This window comes from Canis lupus, chromosome 17, assembly GCF_048164855.1.
Source record: "Canis lupus baileyi chromosome 17, mCanLup2.hap1, whole genome shotgun sequence".
Taxonomy (NCBI): domain Eukaryota; kingdom Metazoa; phylum Chordata; class Mammalia; order Carnivora; family Canidae; genus Canis; species Canis lupus.
Window position 1 is genome coordinate 54,764,975 of NC_132854.1, and position 15,012 is coordinate 54,779,986.

The 15,012-nt window shown below is 44.7% G+C and overlaps 2 long non-coding RNA genes across 24 annotated transcripts in view; one reads left to right on the forward strand and one right to left on the reverse strand.

The window, feature by feature from the left end:
• The window catches only part of LOC140608130 (uncharacterized), a 29,046-nt gene extending 21,368 nt beyond the window's left edge, over positions 1–7,678 (reverse strand). The window contains exon 1 of the long non-coding RNA XR_012010147.1: positions 7,465–7,678. This is a non-coding gene — a long non-coding RNA (uncharacterized lncRNA). The remainder of the gene's footprint in view (positions 1–7,464) is intronic.
• LOC140608127 (uncharacterized) overlaps positions 1–15,012 on the forward strand; it is a 172,463-nt gene that overhangs the window by 83,948 nt on the left and 73,503 nt on the right. For 21 of the 23 annotated variants that reach the window (XR_012010143.1, XR_012010131.1, XR_012010134.1 and 18 more), the window contains 2 exons: positions 11,416–11,573; positions 13,982–14,116. This is a non-coding gene — a long non-coding RNA (uncharacterized lncRNA). Of the gene's footprint in view, positions 1–1,700; positions 2,089–11,415; positions 11,574–13,981; positions 14,117–15,012 lie in introns of all 23 variants that reach the window. The other 2 variants (XR_012010141.1, XR_012010133.1) reach the window with 2 other exon arrangements.

A 15,012-nucleotide genomic window follows, 5' to 3' on the forward strand; every position in this document is an offset into this window, starting at 1 on the left:
CACACACCACTGCTGGCTCAGAAGCCAGGAGAAGGGAGCCATCACCCAAAGAACAGAGGCATCTTCTAGCAACTGCAAAGCAAGGAAGCAGATTCTTCTCTGGAGCTTCCAGAGAAGAAGGAAGCCCTGCGAACATTTAGGTTTTAGCTCCATTAGACCCATGTTGAACCTCTGACCTACAGAACTGCAAGATAATAAATTTGGGTTGTCTAAACCACCAAGTTTATGCTTGTTGCAGCCACAGTAAGAAGCTAACACATTTCCTATTTCTTTCATGTGTGTCCTGAAGTGTTAGGTTCTTTAGGATTCTAGCCACCGAACCAAATAAAGACAAGATAGATAGTTTAGCGGACAAGGGAAACAGACTTGATGTTATGACTATGACTTTACTTCGTGACTTTGGATGAATCAGAAAACAGGCTATGACTTTACTTTGTGACTTTGGGTAAATCCGTTTCTCTGGTACTCAGTTTCCACATCTGTAAAATGAGGTTGTTTTATTAAACAGTCTCAAGAGCCTTTCTCCCCTTTAAGTTCAGAGATGCAATATCCTTGACCTTTTCTTCATGATGTAGAACATTCTGCATGCCCAGGCCAACCACTCCCTTCACCCTCTTCACTTCCCTCTCACCTCCCCCCACCTGCCTACCCCCATCACAGCTCACAGCAGAGCTTTGGATAGGGAGGGAAAGTCCAGGTGCTCATGATGTCTCTCAGGTCCTATCCCACAATGAGTGAAGGCAGCAGTGGTCAGAGTAGGCTCATCAGCAGCCCAGTTTGCTATCTGTACTCAGGCAGAAAGTATCTAGTGCTAAGTAAGCACTGTGGGGGCTAACATGCTGGAGAATTCCTAAACCCAGGTGATGACAGAGGTCCAGCTGAAGGAGGGGAGACTGTGTTAGCTCCAAAGAGACATAGGCTTTGGATGAGGGTATTCAGTGCATCAGTAGTGGCAACGGGCAAGGCCCACAGTGAGTTGGGAGTGGTGAGTCAACCAGGCTCATAGAAGAGAAGTCTTTGCAGTGGACATAAAGTCAGAAAGACATATTAAAACCAGATAGTGGTGGCCTTTAAAAATTCTGGGACAAGGCTATGAAGACTGAGTGACCTCCATAAGGCTGTACTGCATTTTGTGCCATAGCATATGCACAAAGCTTAGTATAGCACCAGACACATAATAGGTGCTCAACACAATAGGTGCTCAGTATTTGTTGAAGGAATAAATGAAGCATAAACATTTTTTTTTTGAACAGGACATTGCCATAACCCAAGATAAATTTAAGGAAGGTTAATGGAACCTCAGTGTGCAAAACGGATTGGAGGGTCAGGGGTGGGATGTCTGGATACCAATCAAGAGTCTGCCAAACCGATTAAGACCTAAGGGTTGAGTTGGGCCAGTGGGCAGTGTGAACTGAAGGGAAGAGACCCATGTGCCATTAAAACTTTCTTTAAACCAGTCCAGCTGGGAGGATGTCATTTTCATTCATGCAAATCTCCAAGGAAGGAGCCACCCCCCCACCTCATGAATAAGAACAATACAATAGCCCAGACAGGCCAGCACACACTGAACAAAATCCTCAGGCAGCAATTTCAGCATCTGTAACCCACATCATATTTTCGGTGGAAATGACCACTAATCTCTGCACAATTATTCTCCCTGTAATCAAAGCTGGTTCTTAGCTCACTCTTTCCTTCCCTAGGCTCAACAAGTCTGATTCCCCTAACCACTTACAGAGGCCCATTCACCAAGTCTTCTGGTCACTTGCGTTCTTCTCTTCTGACTTCTTTCCAACTTCCCTCTCCCTGAAGTCATTTACCTGAATCAGAGGACCAGTTTTGCTCCAGCTACATTCATCCTACAGGCCTGCTTTTTCTCTAAGTAGTTGGCAAGGAGCACAGCTGTGTTCCAGGAGGGAGGCCTGGTCTCACAGGAACACTGCAGTGACGTCCCAAGCCCAGCCAGCCAAGGATGCAGACGGTCCTAGCCTAGAGGAACCCCACAGAAATCAGCAAGAAGCCCACCTCCAAACAGTGTCTGGCCTCAAATCCCAGAAGAACCCACCATCCTCTTCCTCTTCACCATCCTCTGTAAGTTTTCCTATCTTTATATTGGCCAAAGCCTGGCCAGCAAGGACAGAAGGGTAATTGATGGCCGTAAGGGATATCAAAGTGCTATTGAGCGAAACCACAACTCAACAGCCTCACAGGTGCTTCCTGCACCAGGGAGGGAAAGAAGTGTCTTTAGAAAGCCCTAAATAACTCTAGGCAGGGATGTCAACTTGACAAATGACTCTCAAGAAATAGCCCTGTTGTTCTCTGGTGTGTGATTCATCCCAGGCGGTGCTGGTGTGGGGGGCAAGGCCCAGCCGTGAGTCCCACGGCTGTCACTTGGGGCCGCTCTTCAGCGTGCCTCTCAGGAAGGAATAAGAAGGCTCCGTGTTGGTTCCCTTGGCCCAGGTCTCACTCTGACCTTATTCTCCAGTGGTTTTATTCCATGAATCCTGGATTTGTGCTGATTTGGATTAAGCTGCTTTAAGTGAAGGATGGATGCCATGAGGAGGCTCTCTGAGCATCTCAAGGTCTCCCTCCATTGGATGTTAGCTCTCAGTGCTTCTTGCAGTCATAGCAACAAAGACCATGACCTCCTCAGGACAGAGACCCCCCCCTTCTACTCCCCATTCTCAGTTCCTCAAAGAACTGGCTTAAGTGATTGTCAAATGTCGGACTGAATAAATGCAAAGGTCCCAAGACCAAGAGTCATGATCGCTAGTTTCTGGTCTTGGCTCTGACAACAAATAACTGGAACCTTGGCCATGTACTGAAGTTCTCTGCTCCTCCTCACCCTTGTGTGTGCAATGAGAATGCAAGCTCTCCAATCCCCTTAAACTCAGACTGTGAGGTTCAGAGAGGCCTGCAGGGGCTGAACAGAGTTTACACTGGGCTCAGGGGAACAAAGCTGAGGCACATATGAGGCACCAACAATTGTTTTGCACACCCAGCAGCAGTGGTAAAACAAAGCACATTGAAAACCCAGGTAGAAGGTGCATAATAATTTCATTTAGTAGGTAGGCCTGGAGGCCTTGTCCAGTGACACTAGATGGAGGTATTGTGAATAGGAAGTGGGCGGGCGGGGAGCCTTGGGCCCACACCTGACATAAATACAGCCCTATCAGCACCCCTGAGTTTATTGGGTGCTCTCCACCAAGGTGTTCCAGCCACCAAACTATGATATGTGCATTCTTTGGCCTATGCTGTTTCTTCTGTGAAACAACACAGCAAATACATTGTCCAAGGAAGGCTGTCCTACCAGCAGAGGCCATTTTGTATGTGTGAGTTCCCAAGAGAAATCTCTACACAAGATGGAATGAATGGTTTTGTAATGAAATCATGGACACGTTCTAAGGAGACTGGCCAGTGTGTCCCAACAGGAGGCCCATTTCTCAAAATGATCATCTGATTAATTCCCCCATGGCGGTGGATGTGCCCTGGGTTTTAATGCCCTTGGTTTTCGTCAATGGCAGTTTTGTTAATGTTAACAGAAAGCAAGACAAATCCTTTTGAAATCCAGGTCTGATGGGTGCCTGAATATGTGCCCTCCTCTGAAGATGGCTATAATCTTGAGATTGAAGAATTGAGTGAAATTGTGTCTTTTATGGGAAGGCATTTTAAGCAACTGGAAATAAGGGTCACAAAAATTTTCAGGAGTTTTAACAACCCCAGTTTCCCCTCTGGGAATCATTTCAGGTTCTTTTTTGACAGATCACTGATGCCCCTGCTCAGTGAGGCTCTTCATGCCAGAGAAGTCAGTTAGTGAGGATCTGGACTTGGCCTTCATTTCTCTTCACCTTTGTGGAAAGCATCTAGTTCTCCTCACACTTTGGCTTGGCTTAGGCAGGGGCTAGGATCTGACTGTGTCTCCCCTTCCCCAAATTCATGTTGAAATCCTGACTTCCAAAGATGCTGGTATTAAAAGATAGGGCCTTTGGGGTGCTTAAGTCATGAAAGAGGAGACTTCATGAATGCAATTAGTGTTCTTATAAAAGAAACCCAGTACTTTCTAGCCCCTTCCACCGAATGAGGATACAATGAGAAATCTGTGACCCAGAAGAAGGCCTTCACTAGAACCTAACCATGCTGGCACCCTGATCTCAGACTTCCAGACTCCAGAACTGTGAGCAATAAATGTTTGTTGTTTGTAAGCCACCCAGTCTGTGGTATTTTTCATAGCAGCCTGAATGGACTAAGACAGTGGGTCTGACAGGAAGGGGTTTTGTTTAAGCTATGGATCTTTGCCAGAGTCTGGTATTCTCTGGGGGATGGACAGACCTTCCCACTGCAGAGTTAGACAAATAAAAGGAAAAAAGAGATAGTCTCATTCCAAGATATCAACACCTGCACATACATACACCCATATACATGCATGTACATGTGCATGTCTATCACTTGTTAGTTTATAAGCCTGCTTGAGTTAATTAATCTTTCTGAGCCTTGGTTGTCTTGTTTATAAAATGAGGAAAATGAAAGGGCCAAATCATAGTTCTGTTTCAGAGATTAATGGGGAAAAAATATACATAAAGCACTTACTTAGCACAACGCCTGGAATATTCTAAGGGTTCAATAAATGATAGATGATTGTAATAATAAGAATAATGAAATCTCCTTCTTCCTGACAAAGAACCTGCAGCCCTTCAGCACTCTATAGAAAGTCAGAGCTGTCTCCATTTGGAGTTTTCCATAGGGCTTGCTATGAGGCAGAGGTAAAATGTAAGTTATGGACTTTCCATATCTACTGTTCCAAATAAGAATTCCTGGAAAACAGCATCTGCAATTGTCTGAGTTTGAGGGGACTTGCCTCCTAATTTTATAGATGAGGATACAGAGGCCCAGAGACCCAGACAAACTGGCCTGAGTTACTAAGACCAGAAACTAGCTATCATGACTCTGGGTCCTGGGATCTTTTCAACTTAACCCATTCAACATTTGGCAAGTACTTAAACAAACCAGTTCTTTGAGGAACTGGGCAAGGGAGAGGACTAGAATCTCTGCCCTCAGAGGTCTTTGTTGCTAAGATAGCAAGAAGCACTGGGAGCTAACATCAAAGGGAGAAAGGCCTCTGGATGCTCAGAGTGTCCCCACGGTTCCCATCCTTTACTGAGTGCAGCTCAAACCAAACCCACACAAATCCAGAAAGCAGTCTGCAGTGTATATAGGACTGAACCAAGGCATCCACGCTGAGAGCTCTGCTTCAGGCCTTCATCCCTCCTGAGTCCCCCTCTGTCTCTGGTTGAAACTCGAGCACTTTGTGCTCCATTAGTCCAAAAGTCTTCATTTGCAAGGAACCGATAATTTCCTAATCTTAAAAAAGAGCCAATATTTACTAAACACCTTCTCACTCACATCCATATGAGGTGAAATAAGAGAAAGGCTCCAACGTCTGTTACCGTGGAACTCACAATGTACAATCAATTTACTAAAACAAATACCTGCTACAAAGATGCAGCATTCACCACCACTTCAGAAGTGTGACTTGTCACACCCAGAGCTGCAGAAGGTATGGATGTTATGTTAAACATGACACGTGCAGTTTGAGAGTCACCCCTGACTCAAACACAAGGACTAGGGGCATAGGGGTCACCTTTGGGGTTGCATACCTTTTCCCTCCAGTGCCGAGAATAGCACCCAGACATCACAGCCAATAAATATTGAGTGAATGAATGAATAAATGAACTAAGTATGAACAATGGAGTCAAAGAACCATTTAGTGAGTTTGGACAAGTTGCTTGCCTTCTCTGTCTGCACCCAGATTCCTCATCTGGAAAAGGATCATAATTGTTGTGGGGATTATTGGTTTCATTGTATAAATCTCCTTAAAACAGTGCTGAATGTGGACGCCTGGGTGGCTCAATTGGTTAATTATCTGCCTTAGGCTCAGGCCATGATCCCAGGGTCCTGGGATTGAGCCCTCCCTAGGCCTCCCTGCTCAGCGGGGAACTCTGCTTCTTTCTTACCCTCTGCCCCTCTCCCTGCTTGTACAAGCACACACACTGTCTCTCAAATAAATAAATAAAATTATTTTTTTTTAAAAAATGCTGAATAATGTTAAATATCATTGAGTATAGATCTTCCCATTGATTATACTTTTCCTTTGTCCTCACAGAAGTCTGGCACATATTCAACAATTTAACAGATATATCTAAAATTTATTTTGGTCAAATAATCATATTAGAAAAGTTCTGAAAGTTTTCTTTGTTGTTTTTTGTTATTGTTTTGTTAAAAGGTCAACTGCTCATCAGTACTTGGTTTTGCTTCCATTATTTCATATGAAGTGTGACTTTTCTGTTCAGACTTACCTGTGCTACCAAAAGAGTGAAGCTACATTCCCACATTTCTCTTGGGTTGACCCTCTTCCTACAAAACTGGGACAAGCAACCTCCTGGACGCACTGATGCCTCCCTAGTAGTGAGCCCTTTGTGAGAGGAAGACCTCAAAAAGCTTTCCAGAGGGTGAGCTGACCATGCCAATCTCCTCACTTAAGACCCCTCCAAAAACTTCAGCTCAGTTAATAACAAAGTGTATATGGTCTGACTTTATTCAAAAACAAAGAAAGCAACTAGCAAAATGTGTGACTACCTAATGGTTAGATATTAGGAGTGACTTGCAGATATGAATTCACCGAGTCTTATGAAACAGGGATAAAGGCAAGAGGCATCATATTTAGCTTATCAAAAAAAAAAAAAGAATGGAAAAAGTCCTTGAGAACCAGAAATGGAATCCAGCCCCTGCCTCCTGGATCCACGCTTAGGGAACAGCCCATCCACCTGAAGTTCTCTACGAAAAGCCAGTGTATTGAGAAGACAGTCATCCCCATATCAAACTGCTGAATATTGATCTGCCCTAGGACATTGTATTAGTAATAACAAATAATTTGCACACAAGGAAGTATAGCAGAAGTAGTGTGGATTTTGGACTCGGAAAGACGTAAATTTAAGTACCAACAGCGTGATCTTGAACAAAGTGAGTATCTGAACATCAATTTGTCCTGAATAAAATGGAGTCAAGGATGGCACCCCAATGGAGTTGTTATAAAAATGATAGATAATATCTGTAAGCTTCCAGAAGATTGCCTAGTTCATAAACTGTGCTTAATAAAGGATGAAGATGATGATGATAACGATGAGCTTCCCTATTCAGAAAATACATTTTCAAGTTAAGCAAACGCTTTGCCTTTCCCCTGGAAATGTTGTACTTATGAAAATTTGAGGTGCTAAGATTTTATAGCTTATCAGAGCAGCTTTTTGGGAAGGAGCAATTTATCAAAATTAAATTGGCTATATTCATTTGACCATAACTTTAAATGGCCCAAACTGACTATTCCCATCTAAAACTGTTTTCCTTTCCCATCAGCTTAAGACAAACACACACACACACACACACACACACACACACACACACACACAAGCTTACCCCAGCAATTCATTTCTCATTTTGGTTTGGGATGAAGCCAGTTGGTAAAAGGGTTCAGAGTGTGTTTATTGCCTCTTTGTTCTCAAGCATTTTCTGGGGCCTCCTGGCAGCTCTTGGGTCTGCAGCAAGCAGCAAAGCCCTCCAGGGTTGCAAAGCCCAGACAAATCCCAGGCTCTGACCATTGCCTAGGGCTGGCGCAGAACGGCTAGAAGCCTCTCCCCTCCCACCCCAAACTCCTGCTCAGAACTCTGAGCAAACACAAGGCAGGAGCCGTGCACTTGGCCCCCTGGGGCTTGTTCTTACTGGTGTTGTTCTGGAGTCGGCTATGCTGCGTCTTGCCTGGCCCCACACAGGACCTTTCCCCTTGATACTGTGAAAGACTCTGGAGTCTCTAGAATTGCTTGGCCTCGGTAAGCAGTTGTTTGGCGGAATGAGCATGCGTTCACACGTACGTGTGTGTGTGTGTGTGTGTGTGTGAAGACCATCATACCTGGTCTTAATTAATGACACTGCTGGTTGTAGACACCATAGATGCTCTGATTCTGGGGGCGCATGGGTACCTTTCCAAAGAAATTACCCAAACAGCACTAGTGCAAGCCCCCAGGCCTGACCCCATTTAGGAATATTACTCTAAGCCTGAAGGAGAAACAACTGCTCAACCCAGGCTGAGGCACCCCCATCCCAGGGCCCTCCACCCCTGCCATCATTGTACCACTTAAACACATGCTGTGATGGATGTGTTAAAAGGTAATCCAGCTCAGTGGTCAAGAGCCACTTTTAGCCTTCAGCCAACTAACGTCCAAATCTGGCTTTGCCATGTTGGGGAGTTCCATGACCCTGAGCCAAGCATATAATCTTTTTTATCCCAGTTTCCCCAAAGTAAAGTAATCATGAGGACAGTAACACCTACTTTGTAGTGCCGTTGTCAGGAGTAAATGAGATGGTGGGTGGAAAGGGCCTGACACGGTAAAAAGAGTAAAAAGTGGAATGAGAATGTAAATTGCCGACAGACTCAGTACTCCTCAGTGTTTGGGCTTTGTTTCTGTGAGTTCCCAGCAACCCCCTCAAGAGGTTAGGCGTAATGAGCATGAATTAATATGGGTTTCTGTGGGAGTTGTTATGTGACTGGTGCTTTTTCAGTTTATTTTAAGTATCAGGTATTGTGAAGGTGGGAGCCCCTAGAAATCAAAAGGCCCAGGTCACTGTCCTCATGTTGTGCACACAGGACAGGGAGATAGGAAGGTACTTGCTCAGATAGTGACAAGGTCTGGGGGGATGGGCTACGGAAGGGGTGTTAGAAAGAGGCTGAGGCCTCAGTGGTTTCCTAGGAGGGTCAGCCACAGAGCAGGGCCTTAAAGAATGAATAGGGCCTTACCCAGAAGAGAGAATCAGGATGGGGATTCTAGACAGAGAGACCATGCAGGGGCACAAATCAACAAAGAGGATGCCATATTTGGAGAGGGGTCGGTAGTTCTCCACAGTTAGAACTCGACAGGAGGCAGGGGTCTGTATCAATCTGTTCTGCTGTAACAGTTTGGCTGAGGCCTCTTGAGGAAATAAAACACCAATGAGATGTCCGCCTGGCATGTCACCCCTTCTCAGTGCCCCGGTCAACCCCAGCCACAGAGGCAGGAAGACAGTAATGGGAACAAGAACCAAGGCTTGATTTGATTTAAATGGCTCTCTGAGCTCTTTCTCTGCCTTGTAAACAAATGTCTTCTCCCAAGTGCAATCTCTTCATCTGTGACATGGGATCAGGGTGGGGTGACACTTCTTCCATTTAAAGGAACTCCAGGCAACTGGAGAAACTCCTGAGTTTCTCATCACCCACTGATGAAAATATTCAGGGGCATTATTTGAATAGAGCGGCTGTTCAACACACCCTTCCAGAAGATCATACAAAGTGACTTTGCAGAAATCAATTTGACTCTTCGCACACCGTAATGGACATCTTGAATGGATTTTCCCCACCTTCCTCATGGCCCTGTGTGATTTTTCTATGTCATCCTCTGATCCCACCTGCAGGATGATGAATTATCAAACCAAAACTATTGCTTCCACTTCTGATTCCTCTGAGAAGGAATCTCACGTTACAGCTCAGAGGGAGGAAACATTAGCCCAGGTGGAAGTATTTAACTTCCTCCAGCCATCCTCCAGCACCCTTCTCTCCCATCCCCATCAAAAAAAAAAAAAAAAAAAGGCAGCTGAAATCTATCAGAGCCTTAAGGGAAGAGCCAATGGACCTATTATTAAGTCTTCTGGCCCCTCAATGAGAGTGGACTGACACAGGAGGCTTCTTTTCCATGCTGGTCCTGAAAAGATCTTTTCTAGAATCTGTTAGCAGTGAAATCCTCTCAGTACCTAATCTGATCTCTGCACCTTCCGAAATCACAGCTCGACTTCCTGAAACTATGGCCAGCCCATGCTTCCTAAACACACTGCCTGAAAATCACCCATCAGGACACCTTCAGGGGTTGTCTGAGTAATGACAATTACTCGTCACAGGATCTGAGTAATGACAATTCCACTCTTCACATAAGGAGCCACAGCAAACACACAAGCATGGTCCATGCCCAGAGACATTCCCCAGCAGAAAAGAAAAAAACCTTCAGTGCCCTCACTTATGGCTTAAGATCCTAGAGCTCCTTTTTTTTTTTTTTTTAAGATTTTATTTATTTATTCATGAGAGACACAGACTCCCAGCAGGGAGCCTGATGCAGGACTCAATCTCAAGACCCCAGGATCAGGACCTGAGCCACAAAGGTTCCCCCTGGAGCTCCTTTCCCCAAGGCAACCTCAGGAATGCAGCCCATGTAGTTTGAAGAGTGGGTAAATGGAGGGATAGATAACCTAGATTGTAGGCAACTACTTAAATAAATAAATAAATATTTATATTTTATGTATGTGAAAATACTTCTAAGTTTTATGAAGTCATATATTACATAATATAAATATAAATAATATAAACACAAACACAAATATATTTTTATATATTTATAAATATATTTATACGTATTTTATTTATTTATTTACCAGCCCAATCCCAATGACCCAATGGGAAGTGTCTAGAGTTTCATACTGAAACTTATACCCTCCACTGAAAAAAACAGTAAGAAAATCTTTCACGTGAAAAGGGAAAGATTCAAGAAGGTTTTTTTAAACCCTAGTTAACTGAAAGAGCTTGTTCTTCCTTCTTATTCCAAACTTGCGCAAAAGCTCTTGGCTATATGAGTGGTTGCTTCCTGATTCACGGTTGTCCTTCCCTTTACTTAACTAATTTATTAAACACCCACTCTGCTCTGGGAATCCAGCATCACACAAACAACAGCATGGGGAGGTCTTGAAGAAAACAGACTCGGCTGGCCCAAAAGGGCAAAACACAATTAAAAGAATTCATTCTGACTAAAACTATTGTAGAAACAATGGCGCAACCAGTTTGTTTTCTTCCATTGACTTTTCCTTGGCTCTGGTATCAGTGGACCCAGCCCTAAACTCACTTCTTAGTAAAAAAGCATGTGCCCGGAGCTTGGGAAGCTCTGTGGAAGAGAGGTCAATGTCCTAGGTCAGTTGGGGGAGAACAGGAATAGCACCCATAGGGAGTGGTGTGATCCTTCAAGTGGAACAGAGACAGCTGACGCTGAGGGCTGTGCCTGAGATGACAGTGAGTCCAAAACCCTCCTTCGTAAATGAAGACATCTGGAGACAACCTTGGCAGTGCCAAGAAATGGAGACTTGGACCAATTTTACCTGGTTCTTAAGGAGTAGGAAAACTGCCTCCCGGGGTTACACATGAGGCTGAGCCATAGACTGCATGCCACCATCTCCCTACTCCCTGAAGTTCAGGATTTCATCCCACTGTTGACTTGTTCCTAGTAAACCATGTCCCATCCCCTTCTCCTTCACTACCTCCCACTACAGAGGCCACAACTTAATGTTCTCTTTGTCTTGCAGCTCGACAGAGCCAGATCCTCCCATTTTTCCCATAAGATGCAAACAGAAGACTCCTGGACGCTGCTTCCAGAATAAATTTTTCTGGGAAAAAGGAATAGTCGTAGCCAGTACAACCCTGCCATTCCCCCTTGGTGCTGCCTTGAATGTGCTTCTCACAGGTACATAGCTACCTGATGGTCAAGGTGGAATTCAAACTGGGGCCTCAGCCACCCCCAGAGCTGTTCTCCTTGCCACCATGTCCCGCTGTCTCCTTTTAATCACTTTTCTGGTCCACAAATTACAATCAGTGGAAGGAAACCAAAACATTAGGCAGTGAGGGACTGAGAAAAGTGCACTGGACCCGGTACCTGTAGAGGGATCTGAGCTCTAATGCATGGTGTTCTGGCTGTGTGGCTTTAGGTCAGTCAGTTCACCCCTCTGAGTCTCTGTGATATTGTGATTTATAGTATGAAATAAAATCTTTGAGTTTTTTCCCATTCCTAGTATACAGAGCCCCTAAAAACTCACGTAGTGATGGGAGTCAGAGAAGTATCTTTTTTATGTTAATGAGATGGTGTTTACAAAGGCCCTAGGTAATGTAAGGATGGAGGCTGGTTGCTAGGGGAACCCACCCTGTAGTTAAAGGGTTGGAACTTACAATTCCCACCCTCTGACCTCTGGGAGGGGAGACAGGCTAAAGAATTGAATTCAGTCACCAATGACCAACAATTTAATCAGTCATGCCTATGTAATGAAGCTTCCATAAAAACTCAAAATTACAGGATTCAGAGAGCTTCTGGGTTGGTGAACATGTGGAGGTGCAGGGAGAGCGAGGAGCCTGGAGGGGGCATGGCTCAAGCTCTGCACCCTTTCTCCATGCTTGCTCTCTGCATCTCTCTGGCTGTTCCTGAATTATATCCTTTTATAACAAACCAGTCATCTAATAAGTAAATGTTTTCCTGAGCTCTGGGAACCACTCTAACAAATTAATTGAATGTAAGTGGGGGGGAGGTCATTGGAACATCCAATTTATAGCAGTTGGTCAGAAACACAGTTAATCTAGATTTAGGATTGGCAACTGAAGACAGAGGCAGTCTTGCAGGACTGATTCTTTAGCCTGTGGGATCTGATGCTATTTCCAGGTAGAGAGTCTCAGAATCAAATTGAATTGTAGGACACTCAGCTGGTTGCTGGCAGGGAAAACCCACACTTTGGAATTGGGGGCAGAATTAGGGTATCATTTTCCTAATTCCTGAGAACTAGCTCCGGAAACTTCTGATGTCCATTCCAGTGTTCAGTATGGTTTTGATTCTAGAATATGGACATACTACCCTGCCTCCACCCTCCATTTCTCCTAATAAGCCACCATATTCTCAAAGTCCTGCTGAACCCACCTGCAGCTCTGACCTGTGGAGGCAGAGGACTGATGACCCAAAACATCCATGGGTCCATTCTCATTTCTGCTGGACATGAACTTCCTGATGCATTTTGAATGTGAGTCCCAAGGGAGACCTGGGGAGACCTCCCAACCACTTAAGGGAAGGGCCCAATGGTGTGGTGAGATTTGTTTCCAAAGATGAGAAGTCAGAGTCCTTACCCCACTACAAATCATTTGGCTACTCTGTATCCAGGTCTTCTTCTTTGTAAAATCAGGATAGCACTAAAATCTCCTTTATCCTAGTTCCAGCCATGGTACTGTGATGTCATATGATATAAGGCACCAGGAATTCACTTTTAAAATGATAAATCTGTCCAAAAAAAGATAAATTTGTCATTATCGAGGGTTCAGCAGTGCTCAGATAGGTCTAAGTAAGAAACTGATTATATACCTGGCATGTAAAAAATTCACACACCTCATCATTACAATGCAGAGACTTATTTCAAGGCAGGCTGATGCTACTCAGCTACATTAACTTTCTGGCCCATTACAGTGGGTGCTCATCCTTTACTCAAACAAACAAAATCCAAAGGCAACAAAGCAATAAAGAGGCGAAGGAATGTGCAGAGGAATCTCACTCTTCAGAGGACGGTTGTTAAACATCTCCACATCCACCATCCTACCACCCACCACCCACCACCTGACCTCGTGGACTGTGGTGTAATCCCTTTAAAAAAAAAATGCTCTGTCTTTATCCAACCACCTTTCCAGCATGGCTTGAGATTCATCTGTTTCTTTTAATAGAATGCATATTAATGCAGGTACTAAGGCTTGGCTCCATGGTTCCCTTACAGAAAAAAAATGTCACCATCCAAAAATCAAATCGAAATGACTTCAATGTAGGATAGCCAGCAGAGCAAGGATTCAGTTCTCCATTCAGATCTTTTCTCTCCCTTGGTTTTCCGGGACCTTAGACCAAAAGGTGTTAGAGCTCCAGGGCTCCATGGGGAGCCTCATGCTATAGCCTATGTCCACGGATTGGAATCATTCAATGAGTCTGAGGAGGCTTTTCAGAAGCCAAAAAATGACCATATTCCTCCATAGAACAAGGCTTTGTCTTGTTTCCATTAGAAAAGCTGTACCCAGGGAGATATCAAAGTGATTTCGTGCTCTTGGGTTCTCATATTGATCTTTTCCCTCTCTCAACAGTTCCCACCTGGAAAATTATCTAACTGCCCAGAGCTGTCTTTCTTTGGAAGCAGAAGACTTCCATTCCCTGCTTCTTCGTGCCCAGGGAGCTGGGTGCTCTTGTGGCACAATGAGATGTGTGTCCTCACAACAAGGGTGAGGACACCAGGGATGGGGTAAAGCCTGCTGTGTAGTGTTGACCACTACGTCTCCTCACACCCCTATGTGACTTTGCTCTCCCACTGTGCTCCTCTCCTCGGACAGCACTCAGTCTTGGAAGAACCCACCATTCTCCGTGACCACACAACTGTGATCATTCAAGCTGCCCATTGGTCAGCGTCTGCCACCTAATAGGAAGCTTTGGTCCTAGCATGAATCCATTCTCAGGAGAGACAGATTGTGTGTGAGAGGAGGTACACACAGTGGGCAGTGCCCAGGTTCAAGACCAACTGCCTAGATTCAATCTTTTTTCTGCCTCTTACCATGGCTGGAATTGTAGACGAATTTACTTTTGTCCCTCATTCCCTTAGCTGTTAAGGGACATAATGCATCTGTAGACCTCACTGTGTTGCTGTGGGGGTTGAATGAGTTAATTGGCATGAGGCTTTAAGAACTGTGCTGGGCAAGGATGCCTAGGTGGCTCCCGACTCACTTTCTTTTTTTTTTTTTTTAAGATTTTATTTATTTATTCATGCAAGACACACAGAGAGAGGCAGAGACACAGGCAGAGGGAGGAGCAGGCTTCCTGCAGGGAGCCTGATGCTGGACTCAATTCCAGGACCCCGGGATCAAGACTTGAGACAAAGGCAGACACTAACCAGGCAGATGCTCAACCACCAAGCCACCCAGGTGCCCCTCCAACTCAGTTTCAACTCAGGTCATGATCTCAGGGTCCTGGGATCAAGTCCAACATTAAGCTCCAAGCTCTGCTGAGAGACTGCTTGGGCTTCTCTCCCTCTGCCCCTTCTCCCCACACATGCACACTCTCTGTCAAGTAAATAAATTGTTAAAAAAAAAGAAGAAGAAGTGTGCTGGGCTATATAGTAAGCATT